At 38.2% G+C, this 18,605-nt stretch overlaps 1 long non-coding RNA gene across 1 annotated transcript in view; it reads right to left on the bottom strand.

The window, feature by feature from the left end:
* Positions 1-18,605, bottom strand: part of LOC114055608 — a 41,017-nt gene that overhangs the window by 9,781 nt on the left and 12,631 nt on the right. The window contains exons 4-7 of the long non-coding RNA XR_003570777.1: positions 6,266-6,345; positions 4,211-4,414; positions 2,119-2,719; positions 730-825 (exon numbers count right to left, since the gene is read on the bottom strand). This is a non-coding gene — a long non-coding RNA (uncharacterized LOC114055608). The remainder of the gene's footprint in view (positions 1-729; positions 826-2,118; positions 2,720-4,210; positions 4,415-6,265; positions 6,346-18,605) is intronic.

The raw sequence follows: 18,605 nt of genomic DNA, 5'->3' as shown, positions 1-18,605 counted from the left end.
CACTGATACTTTAAATTTGGGAAATACAGATTTTTACCATCATGCCAGCAGAAACAGTGAAGTGATTTTACAGGATAAGAGACACATGGGTAATTTAAACTTTCAGGCTGACATCTCTCTGTTGTTGAGTTCATGTAACCTCCCCGAGATCACAGATAGGTGCTAGGCATGGGTCTTCCACAGAAGAGAAAATCAAAGCTTTGAATCATGCATTTGAGGACTTTCCACAGAGAGAGAAGTGAAATAGTTTTTAATAAAATTCCTAGGTATTGAGTAAACACCACAACAGCATGGATGCCAGTAGCAGAAGCTGGCTGTCACCCCAGCTCTGGCCTGGCTCTGCACAGCGCTGTGTGTGTGATGGGGGCAATCCCAGCTGTGGCAGAGCGGGCATGGGAGTGTCCCCATGAGTACATGGACAAGCCACCTCCTGTGGTAGGCAGCACCAATCTCTCCCTGCTAAAGAGGTCACGCCTGCAACATCAAGCATCCTTTCTCCAGGCACACTGTGGTGTTCACTAGTTACAACACCTCTGCACATTGCCAATATCCTATAAGCCGCAGTGGCTTTACAGCACCAGGCAGCATTGGAGAGAAAACATCTTCTAGGAGTTAAAACCCACCACCTCAGTCTCCTGCTTGATTCTCTTGGAGGTCAGAAGCCCCCAGATACCACAGACATCCAAAGGCTAGGGGATATTTTAATGACACCAGACAGATTCCACTTACCTTGCTGAAGGTGTCCTCTGATGCCACTACAGTGGTGAGTAACTTCCCCTACACTGTCAGCAAGACAGATGTGGATTTCTTCAAAATAATAGAGGTCTGGAAATAAAAGGATATTGATTTAGGCTATCTTGTCAATCACAAGAAAGAAAAACAGCTTATAACATAAAGGGAGTTTGTAACAAAATGTGCCTTTGTTTCTAAAGACCAGCAGAGATGCATGGTTTTAGTGTTGGTTGGATGGACTATGAGCTTCCAAAAATTTCCTCTGAGACAAAGTATTTTGCTGGAGACACACAAGAGCAAGAGAACAAGTTTTCCACTGGACCAAAATAAAATGATTCAACCAACAACTTCATTAGCACCTTAGAAGGCAGCAGCAGGAAAATCTGAGCAGTGTGCTATGCAGCTGGACTGAGCTTGGCAAGCATCTGGTACCTCTCGCCTTGTTCAAGTCCCTCAGCCGCTACTCGCCCTCATATATTGCCCAGATTCTTGATACCTGTTTGTTCTGAGATGCTCCTGACACAAGAGATCAGCAGGCTCCATAGTTTGGATCATGCTGTGTTCCCCCTCCCTCACAGCAGGAGGAATGCTGCCAGCCTCGGGCATTTTGCATTGCGTTACCTCCGTGGGTAACCCCCAGCTCCGACAGCCAGCACACGGGCACTCACTGCCAGCCCTGCAGCACTGCAAGGCAGCCCAGGGCCCCACAGGCAAACCCATGGCTTGAGAGACTACAGAGCCTTTATGTTAAGCAGAGCTCCAAAGCTGCAAAAATATTAACAGACACCAAAAAATAGAAGCATAAAGGTCCTTTAATAGCCCTATGCTGCTCTTGCCATGAGCTCAAGCGCTTAGTGCGGAAGTGACCTTTACAAAATTATTGTTTATGATCTCTCTGTGTGTGCCAGTATAGGCACAAAGAGTATTCCAATTTATTTAAAAGGTTACATATCAAAACGGAATATGCAGTACAACTGTGTTATCACATTCTATAACTTTTACACAGGCAATCCAATCCTTGGCATGTATGCCTTCTAGGCACTGGGGCTGGGTTCCCTCACTATCCAAACTAGATATGAAGAAGCAATAAGTAACAAAATAATTTATTCACTCTTCTTTTTCTTGTTTTGAAATCATCTACAAATCACTTAGAATACTCCCCATATAATCCCTGGCTTTAAATTACTCACAAATTTCTTCTAATAAACAGTATTTTAGCTTGCAGAATATTTGAACGTGGGATTCAAGGTACGCGGCACCTTTGCAAAGAGAGACTGTTCAGGCTAAATAATTTAGTTGTCTCAGTTTCAGAAACCTGATTCAATTTCTTTTGAGTTGTATGACCCTCTTATGGTACCTTATGCATCATAAACCATTTCCCCTCACCTGCTGCTTGTTAGAGACTGGCTGTGCCTGCCAGGGGAGACTGACCCAGCACTGCCTGTTCCCTCCCTCAAGCTGACTCCAGTAACTGGGTGGGAAACCACTTCTCTGCTCCGAGGGAATACCTGCATTCCAGTGTGTACAGTTCTCTGCTCCACCAGTAAAAAAAGTGCCCTGAACAAGCCATAGGGAATGTGCCTTTCATTTGCCAGAGATGAAATCAGGATACATTTAATCCAGCAAAATAAGTGGTTAGAGTCTCGCACACCACATTGGATAAACTCACAAAATAAAAACTAAAATTAAAAAATGCATTTCTAGACTGCAGTTATGGATAAGGACCTCACCTAGCCCCTGCAAGATCAGCAGCACAGTGGGCTGCCAAATACAGTCCAAGCCTTGCTCAGGCTGTTCATCCTGAGCAGCCCCTTTCCCCTGTTCAATGTAGCTGAGCTCACCTTCTCTGGGTCAGCCCGTGGGGTCCTGAGGGCACCTCTGCCAGCGGCTTCTCCTCTCAGCCTCCCCATGCATTGCAGCTCAGGCCAGAAACTAATCCCACTGGGTCCATAGAGGGGTCAAGAATCCTTTCTTCTTTTCCCTGTTTCTAGGAATACAAATGTACGTGTGCCAGGCCGGCCACATCTCATCCTCTCACCTCACCTGCTGGTGGCGCTTCTTCTTTTGATATGGAAGATTGCCAAACAACCATTTCTGACATATTCCTTAGTAAGAGTACTCTTTTTGGCTTCAGTTCTTCCTGCAAGTCACAACAGGCTCAAGGTCATGCTTAGACTGGGTACACCATGAGAACAGTTTTATACAAACTTCTTATTAGATCAAGATGAATTCAGCTTCTATTTGAAACCACACATCCCATTTTGGAGCTCCACTGACAGTCACTGTACATATACCACTTTTCTAAGCTAACCCAAACTATCAGCCATTGCATTCTATCAGGATTCTTGTCTTCAATAGTTAAAAAAACTCCAATCAGTCTCTTGAAATTATTCTGCTTGGACAGTCAGTGATCATCTGACAGCACAAGTGAGGAGAAATTGGCCTCTAAAATTCACTTCATGCTAAATTACAATGTTTAATATATTTTTAAAAAATTCCTCAAATGGAAATTTGAAATCTTCACAGCTTCTTATTTTCTTGTATTTTCTTTTTATCTTCTTCTTGATGAATCCTGCAATTCACAAGGTAAAGGTTCTCCAAAGTGTTCCATCCAGCTAAAACCTTCTTGGGGGCCTTCAGATATGCAGTCCCACTGAACAGATCGTGACTATCAGGCAGCATGATGTGAAATCCAAGTCTCACAACTAAATATATCACTGAAAAATTATTTCTGCAAGTATCTGAAATATCTAATTGAAAATTTGCTTTTGCAAATATTCATGAAGTTAATTTCAAGTGCTTGCATGCTCATAGAGAGCAAATTCACAAAAAGTCATAGGTATGATCAATTTGGAGTTCATTTCTGAATTTAAATGAATAGTCAAAGACATTTTTAACTATTCCTTTAACTTCAATATAGACTCATCAGCACTCATTTGCACCTAGTTTTTATTACTGCATATCAGAATTAAAAACATTGAAACCAAAAGTTGAGTATGTCTGAAAAATACTTAAAAACCACAGTTACACCAGCCTTTCTTATCTTCAGAATGGAATAAATCTACCTTCCTTTTTCTAGCTTCCTTTTCTATTAAAATTTGAGAATGATATGTGAAATTTTGAAGTTATTTTTCTGCTGTCAGCTAAAGCCATTTATATGCTTTGATACTAAACATTCCTTTATATAATGGTGTCTCTTCCTCCCAATTCCTTAAAAATTACTCATCTACAATACTTTTTTTCCCATTTCCTTGGATTCAGTTTAAATGAAGTTTATGAAACTCTTATAAAATTGTCTATTTCAGGCTGATTTCAAATGCTATCAAGTTGAATATTAAAAATTCTTCCACTTACAAAAAATTTGACCATATCAAGTAGAAGAAGGAAGATATTTTAGACAAGTTTAAGCAACTGGAGGTCAATGAGTTATTGAACCATTTTCCTCAAGTGTAGCAATAGTCACACTTAGGTTACTTACCTGCTTCAGGTTCTCATGTGACTGAAGAACTTGTAGGATATGATATTAAAGTAAAATTGTACTGTTTGAAAATCTTTAGTCATGGAACTTTCTTTTTTTTCCACATCTTGTGATTTATTCTTCCTCATGCTGAAGCTGAGCTCTGCAGTTCCTCATTTTATTTGCCTCCAAATTTATCTGGAGATGCTGGGATGACCCTTGAAGCTGTTTAGAAAGATGGGACTGTATTAAAGGTCATATTTTCAAAGATACTCTAGGCGATTTAGAAGTATAAGGGTCTATTGATCGATAAGATTCAAAATGTCTTAGTCATTTCTAAAAAGGGCATAAATCTGGGACTATTTGGTTTTTTTGACTGTCTTCCAAACACTACATTGTCAGAGCAATGCACAACAACAGAGTTGCATCACAAAAGCTAAAAATTACATTACAGCTAATCAAGTTTGTGCTCTATGATGTCAACCACAAGCTTTTTCAAAAAGCCAAGAATGAGCCATCAATTCTTGAAGAGTAACCAATCTGTTCTTCATCCTTCCTCCTGGAAAACTGAAGAGATGTAGAATAGTGCCTCTAAAGAATATATCCTCCCATGCCATAGCACCTTCTGGATGTTACAAGTGACATATTTGCAGTTATTGGTTGCATTTATATGGAGCTAATTGATTTGCTACAAAAGAATATCCTGGGAAGTATTTGCAACAAATGAGAAATCTAAAGAAAAAACAAACAAAATCTTCTTAAGATTATCCTAACATCTAAAATCAATATTTTTCTCCCTTCTTATTTTCTTCAGTACTCAGCTTCTGGGAATGTTTTATACAAGGCAAAATGAAAGTCTTGGCTTTGAAGTCACAGAAAACTCACTGGCCAAGTGCATCAGTAATTCACGGAAATACACATGAAGGCATATACTGAGAACTGGTACAGATCAGAGGAACTGCACAAGCTGCTGTATCAGTTCAGCTTCATTTATTAAAAGGAATTGACAAGATACTCTGTATTGGAGTCTCGAATATATTACTTACAGAATAACAGGTCAAACTTTATTAGAAATTTCTGTTGCTGCCTTTTGCAGATGGAAAGGTCTTACTGCAGATGGATCATTTATCTCCCCTGAGATAAGACATTCTTATTCCATCCAGCCTGATCACTCTTCACCTTTATTTCTTAGATGATATTCACCCTCATTGCAATAATCACTAATTATCTAAAATTCTGAAAATACAATCGGAACATATTTCCTTAAAACCTTTTCTATTATTAGAATACTGAGACAGTCATAAACTTCCTATGCTAATTGATTAGCTAAGATATGTTGTAGTGGAGGAAACTGGTTTAACATAGGTTTTAATTCCAACTGCAGAATTCTGCAGCATTCTTTCCCATTCAGCAAAAATAATTTTTGTCCTTGTCCTCTTTGCTTTCTCATTCACCCCACAGTCATTTACTCAATGATGCATTTATGAAGACTGGAGTAGCTGTTAGTCTACATGAAGAAAGTGCTACATTCACACCAAATAGATGATATGCAAATATACTATTGTGATTCATCTGTTTCTTTAAGCTAATTTATATTTTAATGAATTTGGTCATTGGGAATTGAAGTACTTTAACTTCAGAAATAGAGCTTGTTGAAAACCTTTTACTGAAATACATAATTTTCAAGCAGGTTTTCTGCCAGCTCAAATTATTGTTGAGATCCTTTATTTAGGAACCAACACTTCAATAAATAGGACAGAGATACAACTTTTGTATAATAACCCATCATTTTGTATATGGGGTATGGGGATGGCAGAGGAAGCCGTGCCCACTGTGACAGGTAGCCAAGCTATTTCTGAGGTGTAACGCAGTTATGAACCACAATTTGAAAATTATTCTAAAATTACTTTGCCATTGTTTTGTTGCAGGAGTAGCTTTTTTTCAGAAGATAATTTAAAGTAATTTAAAAGATTCCATCCAGATTTAATAGATAAGTGCTAGTCATAACTGGGAAATACAGCTAGGAGTGGCTCACATGTTGGACAGTAGCAGGAACGGCCTGATGGGAACACTCACAAGGTGGAAGTGGTCAATGTTTCAACCTGGCATCACCTGAGATGATCTGAGGAAGACAAACTCACGCAGATCTGAAAGAACTGTAAAATGAACACAGATCTTACGTTAGCACGTGACACAGCATTTTAGTGGAAAAATCCAGAACTCACTTGGTGAAGCAAATTCAGGTACTAATGAAATTGCATTGGGAAGGGGTGTAAGCCTTGCCCATGCCAGGTGTGACGCTGACTAGCCACTGCCTTCTGAATTCATTCAGAAGATTAAAGGTATTCATTTTTCTTACAGAAAAGCACTGAATTTGAATTTTACCTTGGCTGAATATAGTCCAACACAGTTACAGGAAATATGAGCTTTTAGAGAACCCCCCTGTACAACAGACATTTTGGCGCTCTGGCTCATTAGCTGGGGATTAATGAGCTCACTGATGCTGGAAAGCCTGTGCTGACATGGTCAAGCTAGAGTCATGCATGGTGGCAATTGGTGGATCTTTAAATATATTACTTCAGTTTGGATGGAAAGAACATGCAGATTCAAGATCACAATCAGGAGGATAGGGAAAGACACAATGAGATTAAGAGAAGTATCACTAAAAACCCTCACACGCTGAAAACAATGGCAGTAAAATCACAATGACAGAACAATCATTTATGTCATACCAGTTTGAGAGAACATCGATTTAAAAGGTGTAATCAGATCCATTTATTGCAAGGACTAAAAAAATACGGAAACTGTGAAAGTGAATACAAATACATTCTTTGCTGTCTTTTAAACCAGTGGCATAGCTTTACCCAATTAGAATGAAATCCATCTTACAAGAAATATCTAATTAGATATGGTAAACTTATTTTATTTTAAAAGAAAGACATTGATGACTCCTAATTATACACATACATGTTCTCTAAGTAAATTATTGTCTAAGCCATTATGCCCAGCATGTCCTTATACAACAGTGGCATCTAGTGGCCAGCGGTCAGGCTCCGCTCCAGCTGGAACAGGGAGATGGTCAGAGGAGTAAAACAAACACAACCGGGTTTTTTGTTTGTTTAATAGATTGCATTATTTCACATAACAAAATAGTTCATGGTTTATTATGTTCGTGTTAATTATAGGCCTTTCAGTGCACTAGCAGAAGGCATGAATGGACTGATACTCGGACACTGGGAGAGGAAAGGGAAAGCCTTACTGCTGTCAGTTCAGGGGAAACTAGGGCTGTGCCAGGTTCTTTCTGCCACGTTAGCAACGTCGACACGTTTAGTCTCTTTCTGTACCTCCAGATTTGTTTCAGGGAATCCTTCTGGTCCAGGTTTATCGTCCAAGTTGGGAGAAGTTTTCTGTCGCCTGCACATTCAACAGGGAGCTGATCCCGGTGGGTCCATGAAGGGAGCTGGTGGGTCCATGCTGCCCAGCCCTGGCTGCCCCCCAGCTGCACCCTGCAGGCAGCACAGGGAGAACAGAAACACCCCCCAGCCACCCCTCGCACAGCTGAGGCATTTCAGATCAATTTGTGCACGCAAGTCCGCAGTTCCCCCCACTGAGTTATTCTGCTCCGTGCCCTCCACCTCTACTGGAGTCAAGAAGTCTTTTGCAAGTCACTTTGCTTCCTATCAGCCAGCCAACTGCACACGGGTGAGAATACAGCAGCATGTGCTGCCTCTGACTGCAGTACTAGAAGCAAAACACCCAGTGGAATAAATAATTACATTCTACAGAGCTGCATCCTGGAAATACTGGTAATTAATAAGAAACAGAAAAAAATTATGTGATGACAACATGCCCTAAAAGTAATGCATCACCACAGCCCTGAATAACCTGCCATCATCAGCTGAGCCATGCATCTCCCGGTAAATCTTATTTTATGAAAAATAAGAACTTTATGTTCCAGAACTAGCTGGAAGTTCTGGATAACAACATTGTGAGTGTATAGCCTTGTAAGGGACACCTACCACAGCCTTCAGCGAAAGCCATGTTTTAAAAAGTAGATGCCTCTGAGATCCAGTACTGATTATAACAGTCAGACATGCAAACCCAGATAGTATTTCTCATCTCCTCACAGTAACAGGCTACTCCTATTCTCAGAAAAGCCTGATACCAGCAATCCTGACAAATCAGACATCATCAAATTGTCAGATTGGCAAGCTGTGATGTTTGAGATAACCAAATAAAATTCAGATTCCACCTCAATTCACAGGAATGCAGAACTATTTCCGAGAGTCTTCAAATATATTCCTGGAAGAATTGAGGCCCTGTTTCTTGACATATAAATATCATAATCTGCATTTATTAAAAGACTGGATTAAATTTGGAAGGCCTTTTTTAGTGTGTTCTTGAAAAAAAATCACAATACATTATACACAGATTTTCAGCATCCACTAATTACAACTAGTATTGTCTCATATTTAATTTTCCCTGATCAATGACAATATGGAAATAAAGATAGACAGAAAATCTTGTAGAAATCAAGTGCTTTGTTAAGTTTTTTTGAAGGTAAAAGATAAATCAAGGGCCGTATTTTATGCACCAAACCTGATCTCTAACCAGTCTGGGATTTCCCCTGCTCCCTGCTGCTGGGTCCCACTTTTTCTTTCAATCCAGCCAGCCTGAGAAGGGCTGCACTAAGTCAGCATTCTTTGACTGAATTGCTCCAGTGATCAATAGAGAAAGGACAATGATTTATTTATAAAGCAGCAATGCAGCACTGCAAGAATTAGTTCTCTTCTGGAAATGTTTCCCATTTTACACATTTTGTACATGAAAGAATGCACAATAAACTTCAGCATGAATTGCAGTGCAACCCACATTTTAACTGTACCACTTCATTTGTTTCTCTTTTGGAAGTATTGTGTGGTTCTGTTGTTTGGTGGGTTTTTTTCGGTGGGGGTGGGAGTGAAGGGTATTATTATTTATTTATTTAAAGCTTGTTGGATATTGATTTAGCAAGGAACAGGTAATAACCATATCAATTTTCTCACAGTAAGATGTACTGGTAGAAAAACAATTTTATAACTAAACAGGAATGACTGATCTATTGGCTATCATGAGCTATTCTATTATAAAGAGATTATATATCTGATATATATCAATAACATAAGCAAGATATGTATTTTAGATATGCTTCAACTAACATAGGTAGTCTTGCTGAAAGCAAAAGGTCTACATCAGCAGCATAATATACCAGAAATACATATTTTGCATAAGAAATGGGATACGTGTCTCCAAGTTCCTTATTATGTTGATTATTACATTTGGGAGAAATAACATTGAGTATTATTATGGCAGCTTGAGAAATAGCGATGTATCTGAATCTGCAAAAAATACAGCTCATAACAATCCAGGCACACATTCAGAAAAAGTAAATGCGATAGAAAGTATGTTTTACATCTTCAAGAAGAGATTTTTTTCCCCCTCTTTTGGGTTGCATGTTTCTTCATAATCATCATTTTGCAATATAATGTCAGAATGAAGCACAAAAGAGAATTTTTTTCCAACAATTGGAATTGCCATGGCAACACCCCAGATCTCAGATAAAGTTTGGTCCTGTACTGATAGTCACATTAGCATTTGTTTTTGTGCTAAGCGCAATACTGCATGTGAAAATCACCTCAGTCTCTCTAGTTATGTATTAGAAAATGTAATTTGATTATTTCAGAAATGTGAACTGTATAATTTTGACAGCTTCATAGAAAGCTTCATCTTTAAAATCACGTTTTTGAAATTACACGAATCATCAGAAGAAAATTAGGTACGGTTATCAAAATTAAAGGGCAGTTGTTTGCATCTCAAGTCTCAATTATGCTGAATTTGAATAACTGACCATTGTCCCCATTCGAGCAGCTCTTAAGTTACCTGAACATATTGATCTTCAGTCTTTGTATGCACATACATGTATAAAATAACCTGATGAAATTAAGTGATGCCTTCAAACTACTAAAGAATCAAAAGAGACTATTTTTCCCAGACACCTTTACGAGGATAATTTCCTTACACTTATCAAAGAATCAGTTGAAGATAAAGACAGACATGTCTTTTCTGACACTCAAAAATCCTATCCAAACTATAAGGAAATGAAAATCCTCTAAATTACAAATAGTCTAACTGTCAAATCTAGGTATCTATAGAACATCTATATGTTAACATACTTAGGATGTATTCAGGAGGTTTTTATCCTGTAAGATTACTCTGCAGGCTTGTAGAACAACATACCAGAAACAAAACACAGAGGGAGAACCATGACCATTCAAGCTGAAACCTGATTCCTCCCCAAGCAGAAAACAAAACCAGAATATACTTTCTATCAAAACAGCATACAGTTCAGATTTCAATTACTCATTTTCTCAAATAGTGTAGGGTCAAATAGTACGTTTCAAAAAAATATGATGGAAATACCTAGGAGATAACCACAATTTACCCAAATAAACTGGCTAACAAGTAGACAGAGTGCCAAATCACTTACTATGAATTTAAACAGTTCTGATGACAAAATAAATAGTACAGAACGCAAGATGAGACTGAAATTCTGTTGCAAAAATAAGATATTTCAGGAAGATTTGATTCTACATGATTGGGAAAATGATGAATCATAAAAATAGAACAATACAAGGATATGGTCTTGGTACACTCAAGCTGGTACCACATGCTCTGTAATAAACACAATACAGAACATACTATACAACGTTTCCAGCTGGAAAGGGAGTAACTCAAACAAAAGACTCGTGTCTCCTTTCTCTTTAAGGGACAGACAGGTAAACAACATTGGCCAGGAAAGGATCTTCCAGAAGCCTGACATTTAAACAAGGCACTCATGGCTGTCACTGGAAAGATCCTAAATTCTAACATTTTATGAGTATACGGGGTCTGTTTGAAATACATGCTGGTGTTTGAAGTGCTACTGTTCTGTTCATATTACAGATACAACTTCATGGGTCCAGGACAACAAGCTTAGCTCCTCAAATCTACAATGGGACAAGCATCAAACTGTATTTAAGGGCAGAATAAGATAATGACGAAAAGCACAAAACAATGAAAATTAAAAGCCTGGGACCATATACTATGGGGCTCAGTTTCCAAGCACCCAGAAGAACTTTTAAGTCCCTACTTCCTTGCCCCAAGGAAACGTAATATACCCAAGAGGTGTACCTTACTCTTTACTGGGAATCTCAATGCCTTAACACAACAACATCCTACCCTGACACATAAGTCCTTAGAGTTAGATGAGGACTTCACCACTTTTGAGAGCAACAGCCTTGACAGATGCAAAGCCCTTGGCAGATAAATTCCGCATGCCCCAAATGAGCCCCAAGAAGCCAGGAACACATGCTGCACTCGAGTCACCTATACCTGATTCCCTTGCAGTATTTACTGGGGCATAATAGGAAAGAAAAAGGAACATTTTGCTACAATTCTTCAACATTGTTTAACTTTTTTCTTTATCATATTGATTTCTACCCCACAGAACAGGCTGCAGGCTTTATGATCCAGCAATAACCATTTGGGTTTACCTCTGCTTTAATGTTCAAATTCTAAATTAAGAGACCTTTCCTAAAGAAAAGGTAAAATATTCTGTTAATGCACACCATCTTTCACTCTCCCAAGTAAGATATTTACTTTATAAGGGTAATAACTGGGATCTTTTTGAAGACAAGGGCATACTTTGAATCAGCTTTTGCATACTTCACATTGTTAGGCATGAATTATTATTACCTATGATGTGAGGCAAAAAAATTAGTTGAGCTATGAAAACTCAGTATTTTGGAGATTGTAAACCAAAACAGAAAACTGGGAGGGAGATGGGAAGAAAGGACAGAAGCGGTGAGAATACACCACTGAGCCTCTGCTTTTCTCTCACTTTTCCTTGCTGCCCGAAAATTTTTCTAAGTAGCTGCTGTTTGAAGGGTAGCTGTGTCACCGGTGGCTCTACCATGCAGTTGTGATTTTATTATGCAGTGTTGTGTTTTAGTAGCTATTTGAAAGCATTATTGAAATATCCCGTCGCACATTACGAGGACTCTTGTACCAGTAAGTAAAGATGTAGTCCCCGGGAAGTGCCATTTGTTTCAGTGGAGCACAGCTGCACTACAGCAAAAAGCCTGGGGCACCCGCAGCAGCAACAGGGAAGCAAAGGGAATCAGCAGCTTCTGTCTGACTTGAAATAGGAGTCACCTCCTTTAAAGTACTTATTTGCAAACACCTTGCACAATTACATTTTAGAGGAGTCTCCATTTGGTTTATTCTTAATTTGGTTTTTTTTTTCTTCAGGTGTTTTGATTATTTTGCTAATCTTTTCCTTTGCAAATAAGTCTATTCCTTGTAAAAAAGTCTGGCAGTTCTTTTTTTAGCATCCAATATGTCCATATGTGGAGGTTACACATTGAAAAATGGATGCTGCTTTTCAATTTGTTCTTGTGCTCTAACGGAGGAAAAGCAGTAAGCCTTTGAAATGTCTTTCTTCCTATGCAAAAAATTTAGTGGGTTTTTTTTTGTTGTTTGTGGGTTTTTTTGCGTTTTAGAAAAACATTCTGAAATGACAATTGGAAGCAGTAGTTTCTGAAAAGCCTTTCAAAGAGTTTTACAACAGCTACTGTATATAGTCATGATTATTTCTGTAGAAAGGCACAAAAAGGATACAAATAAAATGCAAGCCAATTCCAAACGCTTCATCTCTTCATAAAAATCAGGACTACATTTCTGATGACTCCTAATTTAGTAGGTTGGGCTAAGGATCTACTTCTCATGCTGTCAAAGCTCTGTGTTGTGATCTGAAACAGGTCATTTCATCTATATCTGCTGTTTTCCTTCTTCCTTCCTTAGCTGTCTAATTTATACAGTGAAATATCAGGACAGACTACAACATTAGTGCCGACACAGCTCATAGAAAAATGAGGCATGATCTTTTAAACACAGTATTCATTATAACACTGGCACTGGAAATGCTTTACTCTTTTACAATGCAAATAAGTACATCTTAGTTATGGAGGTTACACATACAGATGTCACAGAAGCACATTTAAAGGCAGGCAAATATATGAAAAAAACCCAGAAGAATCTGAATGAAGATTAAATTTCACGGGGTAAAAATCTGATCATGAAGGACACTTTCTGCACAGTGCACACAATGGAGGGCATGGTGTATTCATTTATATTTCTCAAATACGTACATTTTCAGTGTGCACCATCTCATAAATTAGAAAAGAAATTTGGATGTCAGAGTTTCCATAAATAACAAAAATCATGAAGATGCATTTTTCTCATGACTTTTTTTCTTTTTATCTGATTTATAATTTTTTAATTTCCTTTGTGTGATCTCAAGATATTAAAGTCCAAACTACCTAGCTATATCACTGCCAAAATAAGTCATATGTCATGCTCAATTTTTAGAGTCATTAGCTATCTGCAGACATCGTCTTATGCAGTGGAGTTAAAAAACCTAAAGAGAGAAAGACACAATATATCTGAGGGTAAAAAGCCTTTGTGGGTGTTGATGGAAGTATATGGAAGAAACCAGCAAGAACAGTGGATAATGTAAGATTGGTAGTGCAGGTAGTGGGCTTATCTATATGACAAATTGATGAAGAATGAGGAGGAAAACTACGTTGATTTAATGCTGGCAATTTGAAGCATAGGCTGCACAGCTGTTTCAGACAGAAATACCAAGATAAATTCAGAAGCAACCCCTGCTCTGACAGATTAATAAAAGACCAGGAATTATTTGAGCTTCTTAGAGAAAGGGATCACTAAAGAGCTCTTCGAATACCCAAGATATTGCACATAAGAATAAAAGAACAGTTCATCTAGCCCTTGCCTACCTGTTATCAAGAATATGTTTTAAACTGAGAGTCAAGCTTTTCTAGCAGATGTGAAAAAAAATACATATTAGGAGTCAAAAAGTAAAGAATAAAGAGAACACCTGCTGTTGATATAATTTTAGGGAAAAAAGTCATTGGCAGAGCCTTCAAGCAGGATACCTAAAAAAAGGCTTACCAAAAATAAAAAATAATAATAATAATAATAAAACCACATCCAAAAAACAAAAAACCAAAAAAAAACCCAAAACAAAACAAAAAACCCCAAACAAACAAACAAACAAAACACCAAAAAAAAACTCCCAAAAAACCCCCAACAACAACAACAAAAAAAAACAACACCACCCAAGCCAGACAGGAACATTTATCCAGGTAAAGGGAAGACACAGGGTTTTTACGTTTCATCGCTACTTTAGGCGTGTCTGGGAATGCTCAGCCCTCTATTCTCTGGTCAAAAATGAAAGCTCACCTTTCCCTGGTGCTGCCACATGTGTGATACATGCTCACTGCTAACAACGCAAGTCTACACAGTCACTATAAAATATATTTTAGTACATTTTACTAAACAGTCAGCCATGCCTATTAGCTGGGTTTCTGAGGGAAAGTCTGGGATTTCTGTCCAATTCCAGACAATCCAGCACTCTCAGAAAGGTTACACTGCATCAACAGCTTCCCCTGCTCTGTTCCAGAGCCCCTTAGAAAAACAAACCGAATTAGTTTACAAACCCAAAGATCAGAGCTGAGAGTTAGTTCTATGTTGGGAGAGAAGCTTGTATGGAAGAATACTTAGTAAGTGTTAAGACAGCATTGAAAAAAAAAAAAAAGTAGGTAGCTTTGGTATCCCTGCCCTCCTCCCTCAAAAGAAGGGAATACTTCTTTGGAATACTTCAGTGTGATGGCTCACTCATGAATTATTCACAGAAAGGTAGGACTTGCTTTCTTTCCCAGGGGTTACAGCAATGTCAAGTGAAAACACATCAGTCTGCCAAGAAACACCAATGGTGTGGAATAATTCTACGGAAGATGACACAACCACCCCTCTAATGATATGAGCTCTTTTGATGAGTGTATCTGAATTACATTCCTACAAAGGATGCCAAGCATTACCAATAATTTGATACTTAATTTGGGGAAAACATAAAGATTAACAAGCTCCTCTGAGCAACTTGTAAAGCCAGGTTTTATTTTTAATTTATCAGCATTGAATAAGCTTATTATTCATTGCACAGTCCCTTTCCAGCACTCTATAAAGAGTATAAGCACTCTAAGCACTAATTTTAATGTTAAAATGACTTGTGTTGTAAAAATGCCCACCACTTCCTCATCTCAGTTCTGGGCAGAACTTCTCAAACCTCAGTCCAATAGACAGTCCTGAATGGTGGGGAAGACAATAGCTCACAAAATCTGTCTTGCTCTCTGATATTTGGGCTAAGCCTATTTTTCCCACAGTCCCTGTAGATATGGTAGAGAAAATGTGTTATTTAGGATGCTTTTTGTCAAGTTATTGGTTCTGATGGTCAAGAAGAAAATTCCATTATCAGGAAACCTATTAGGAAAATATCTGTTGAGGCTTTTTTCACCTCATTCACAACACCATTGCTTAAATACAATTTAAAAATAAATTTAGTTTTTCTAAACAGGTTGCAATTCACAACTTAATTTATGCCTAGAGGTAGTGAGAGATCTAAAGCACTTACCTTCCAGGATAAAATTTTAAATTCATCTAGTGGACTTGATTCTTATGGGAAAATCTTTGTAGACTCAAGTTGTTCTTCACAATCTCTCTCTCTCATCCTCAAAAAAAAGGTCAGATCATTTCACAGAGTTAGCTGCATTCGTAAGTCATTTGCAGGGGAGTCTCACAGAAACTCCATCATCTGTCTTCTACACTTTTATTTAGTTTTGGTACTTTGTGTGAGAAAGTTTTAACCTACAACTGAAATTCATGTTTGTGCAAATCTTGATCTGCCAATTATGTACAAAAATTAAGTTATAGGCAAGGAATTAAGAAGGAATTCTAGACTGACCTATGCTCAGTGTTTCACCCCACAGGTGGTGTAAACTGTCCCCTAAGAACTCCTGGTCCCTGAAGAGGGGTGAGTGCACTGCCTGCACCACACTGCTAACACCAGCAGTCCTGTGACAGTCCAACACTCATTACCAAAGCTGGAATCAGTCAAACATTTGCAGGTACAGGAAAGATTCCCTTTAGAAGTTGTTCTTCAGCCTCTAGATAGAATTAAGGCACCTATAACTACTTGGAACAATTTTCCCTCTCTCTGATCATTGTGTATTTGCTGTCAGGTGAGACTTCACGAGCTGGTCTCTTTCTGGTCAGGGAACTCTTGATCACCATTCTTCACTAAGTCAAAATGCTTGGGTTTTGTTTGTATCTCAGTTACAATGATTTTTATTTTAAAGCCTGTGAACTTATTCCTACTAAGCAACCTCCATTTCCCACCACATTTAGTAGCAATCTTTCTAATGAAGACAGAATAAAACATTTTATTAGTTTTAGGGTCATACATTTAATCTCTGAACAGTGACCCCATGTTGTTCTTAGTGGTTTGTTTCTGAAACTGCTTGCTTAAAGTTGAGTAATTTTATCATGTTTAATTACCACTGAAAGGTCTAGCTCCTCTTGACTTTAATTCACCTTACTCCTACCTTTTGTGACTCTTTTGCATAGATTTCTCTGCCTGTCAGTCCTTTCTGCAATCTTTTTACATTCTGCTAATTTATTTTTAATTATGTGGCTATTCATCCAGTTAGACTGTTTTTTCAATGTTTCTTTCTTTGTTCTGGTTATTAATGCTGAATAGTGTTCAAACTTTTGAATAAGAAAGTTCCAGACCTTCTCTATATTTAAGTTTCTGAGTTTCTTTGGTAGATTGATTTAATCCTTCAGATCTGTACAGTATCAAGCTTTGAAATCATACAGATTTCTTTTACTCTTGTAATTTAATTTTATCTGAATCACACATCATACATTCTTCAATCAGCTCATCTAGAATATCTTCATTACTTAAATGAAACCTTATTGATGAACTGAAAAAAACTGTCATCTATTATCAGCAGAAATAGCCAGTACTATTAGCATTTGTTCTCCAAGCTATTCTGAATAAGTTAAATACTTCCATATGCAGGGCTGCCCACCCATATGGTTACAACTCCTGGTAGTACTTAAAAGCTTTAACCATGCAAAAAATATTAAAACATAAAATGCTTTAAAAAGATCCCTTTTAGTAAGCAAATTCAACCCTACAATATCCTACAGACTCACAAGACTAATAGAATTTTTCTGTCATTATCTGATTTTGAAGTGCTTTCGATTCAAACAACATACCTACACTAATGCTATTTCTTTCTTTCATCTGCCTCATAAGTTAATATGCAAATCTACCTTTTGTGATTTCACACCCATTTTACCACTACATTCTTGTAATCCTTCTAAGATAGAATCATAAAGGTTGGAAAAAACCTCCAAGATCATCAAGTCCAATCTTTGCTCTTATACCACCACGCCCACTACAGCATATCGCAAGGTGCCACATCCACTCTTTTCTGGAACTCTTTCAAGGATGCTGAAACCACCACTTGCCCAGGGAGCCTGTTCCAGAACATCCTACATTTTGTTGTTCCAGCTCATTATATTTGCATAAAAACATTTTAATTTCTCTTTCCTGGCCATCAGTTTTTACCCTGATTAATCAAAATCCTCCTGCTGGCACCTCAGGAGCTGCTCTGGCCTGTTGCTTTCCCCTCCAGCTGGGCCAGGAGCACTTCCCTTGTCAAACCTCTGTCCAGTTCCTCCCAGCCACTACCCTGCCCAGCCACAAAGGAGAGGCAGGTACTGGTGGCACATGTCTCCCTCAGGGGTGCATCCACTGTCTCACGGATGCCAGAACAAGAACCAGCGAGGAATACATCCTTCACACTGCAGAAGCTGGACCAGACTGGCCTATCTGACTGTTGTCATGCAGATCATTATTTTTCTCTTATTTTTGCCCATGTTTCTGCTCACTGCCAACTCCACCATAATTGGAAAACGCTTGATTCACTTCCTCTGTTAATGGGAAATAGGTTGGGCCATCCAAAAATCTCTGTCTTACCTCCCACTTCTTTGCTCCAGACTCCTTTTGCCAATGATGCCAACCTCAGCCCCCAGAGGCAGATCACCAAAGCTATTTCCTTATTGTCAGCTTTCTCAGTATGCAGCAGTACATTTTGATCAACTGTGAGATAATTTGTGTCCATTCCACTCTGCATTGTGGTTACCTAAAAATTGACTGATTCATTTGTAAAGAGGCATAAGGTTTTAAAAAACCATTTGCATTTCAGGACATACTTTTATTCAAGGCTCATTCCTCCAGCTTCTGTACTGATCTGTACATTACTTGGTTTTTTTTGTGCTATAAAAATAATGAGAAAAAAATGCTTTATTAACTAGATCATACTTTTAAACATGTTGCATAACCAGAGGATTACTGAAACCTTTTTTCTTCAGGGTTTAAGTTTATAACTACTGTGTTTGCTTTTATTGT

This window comes from Empidonax traillii, unplaced genomic scaffold (genome assembly GCF_003031625.1).
Source record: "Empidonax traillii isolate 1590-97213 ecotype Southwest subspecies unplaced genomic scaffold, ASM303162v1 scaffold62:size2133460, whole genome shotgun sequence".
NCBI classification, from domain to species: Eukaryota; Metazoa; Chordata; class Aves; order Passeriformes; family Tyrannidae; genus Empidonax; species Empidonax traillii.
This window is presented reverse-complemented; position numbering and strand designations above follow the sequence as displayed.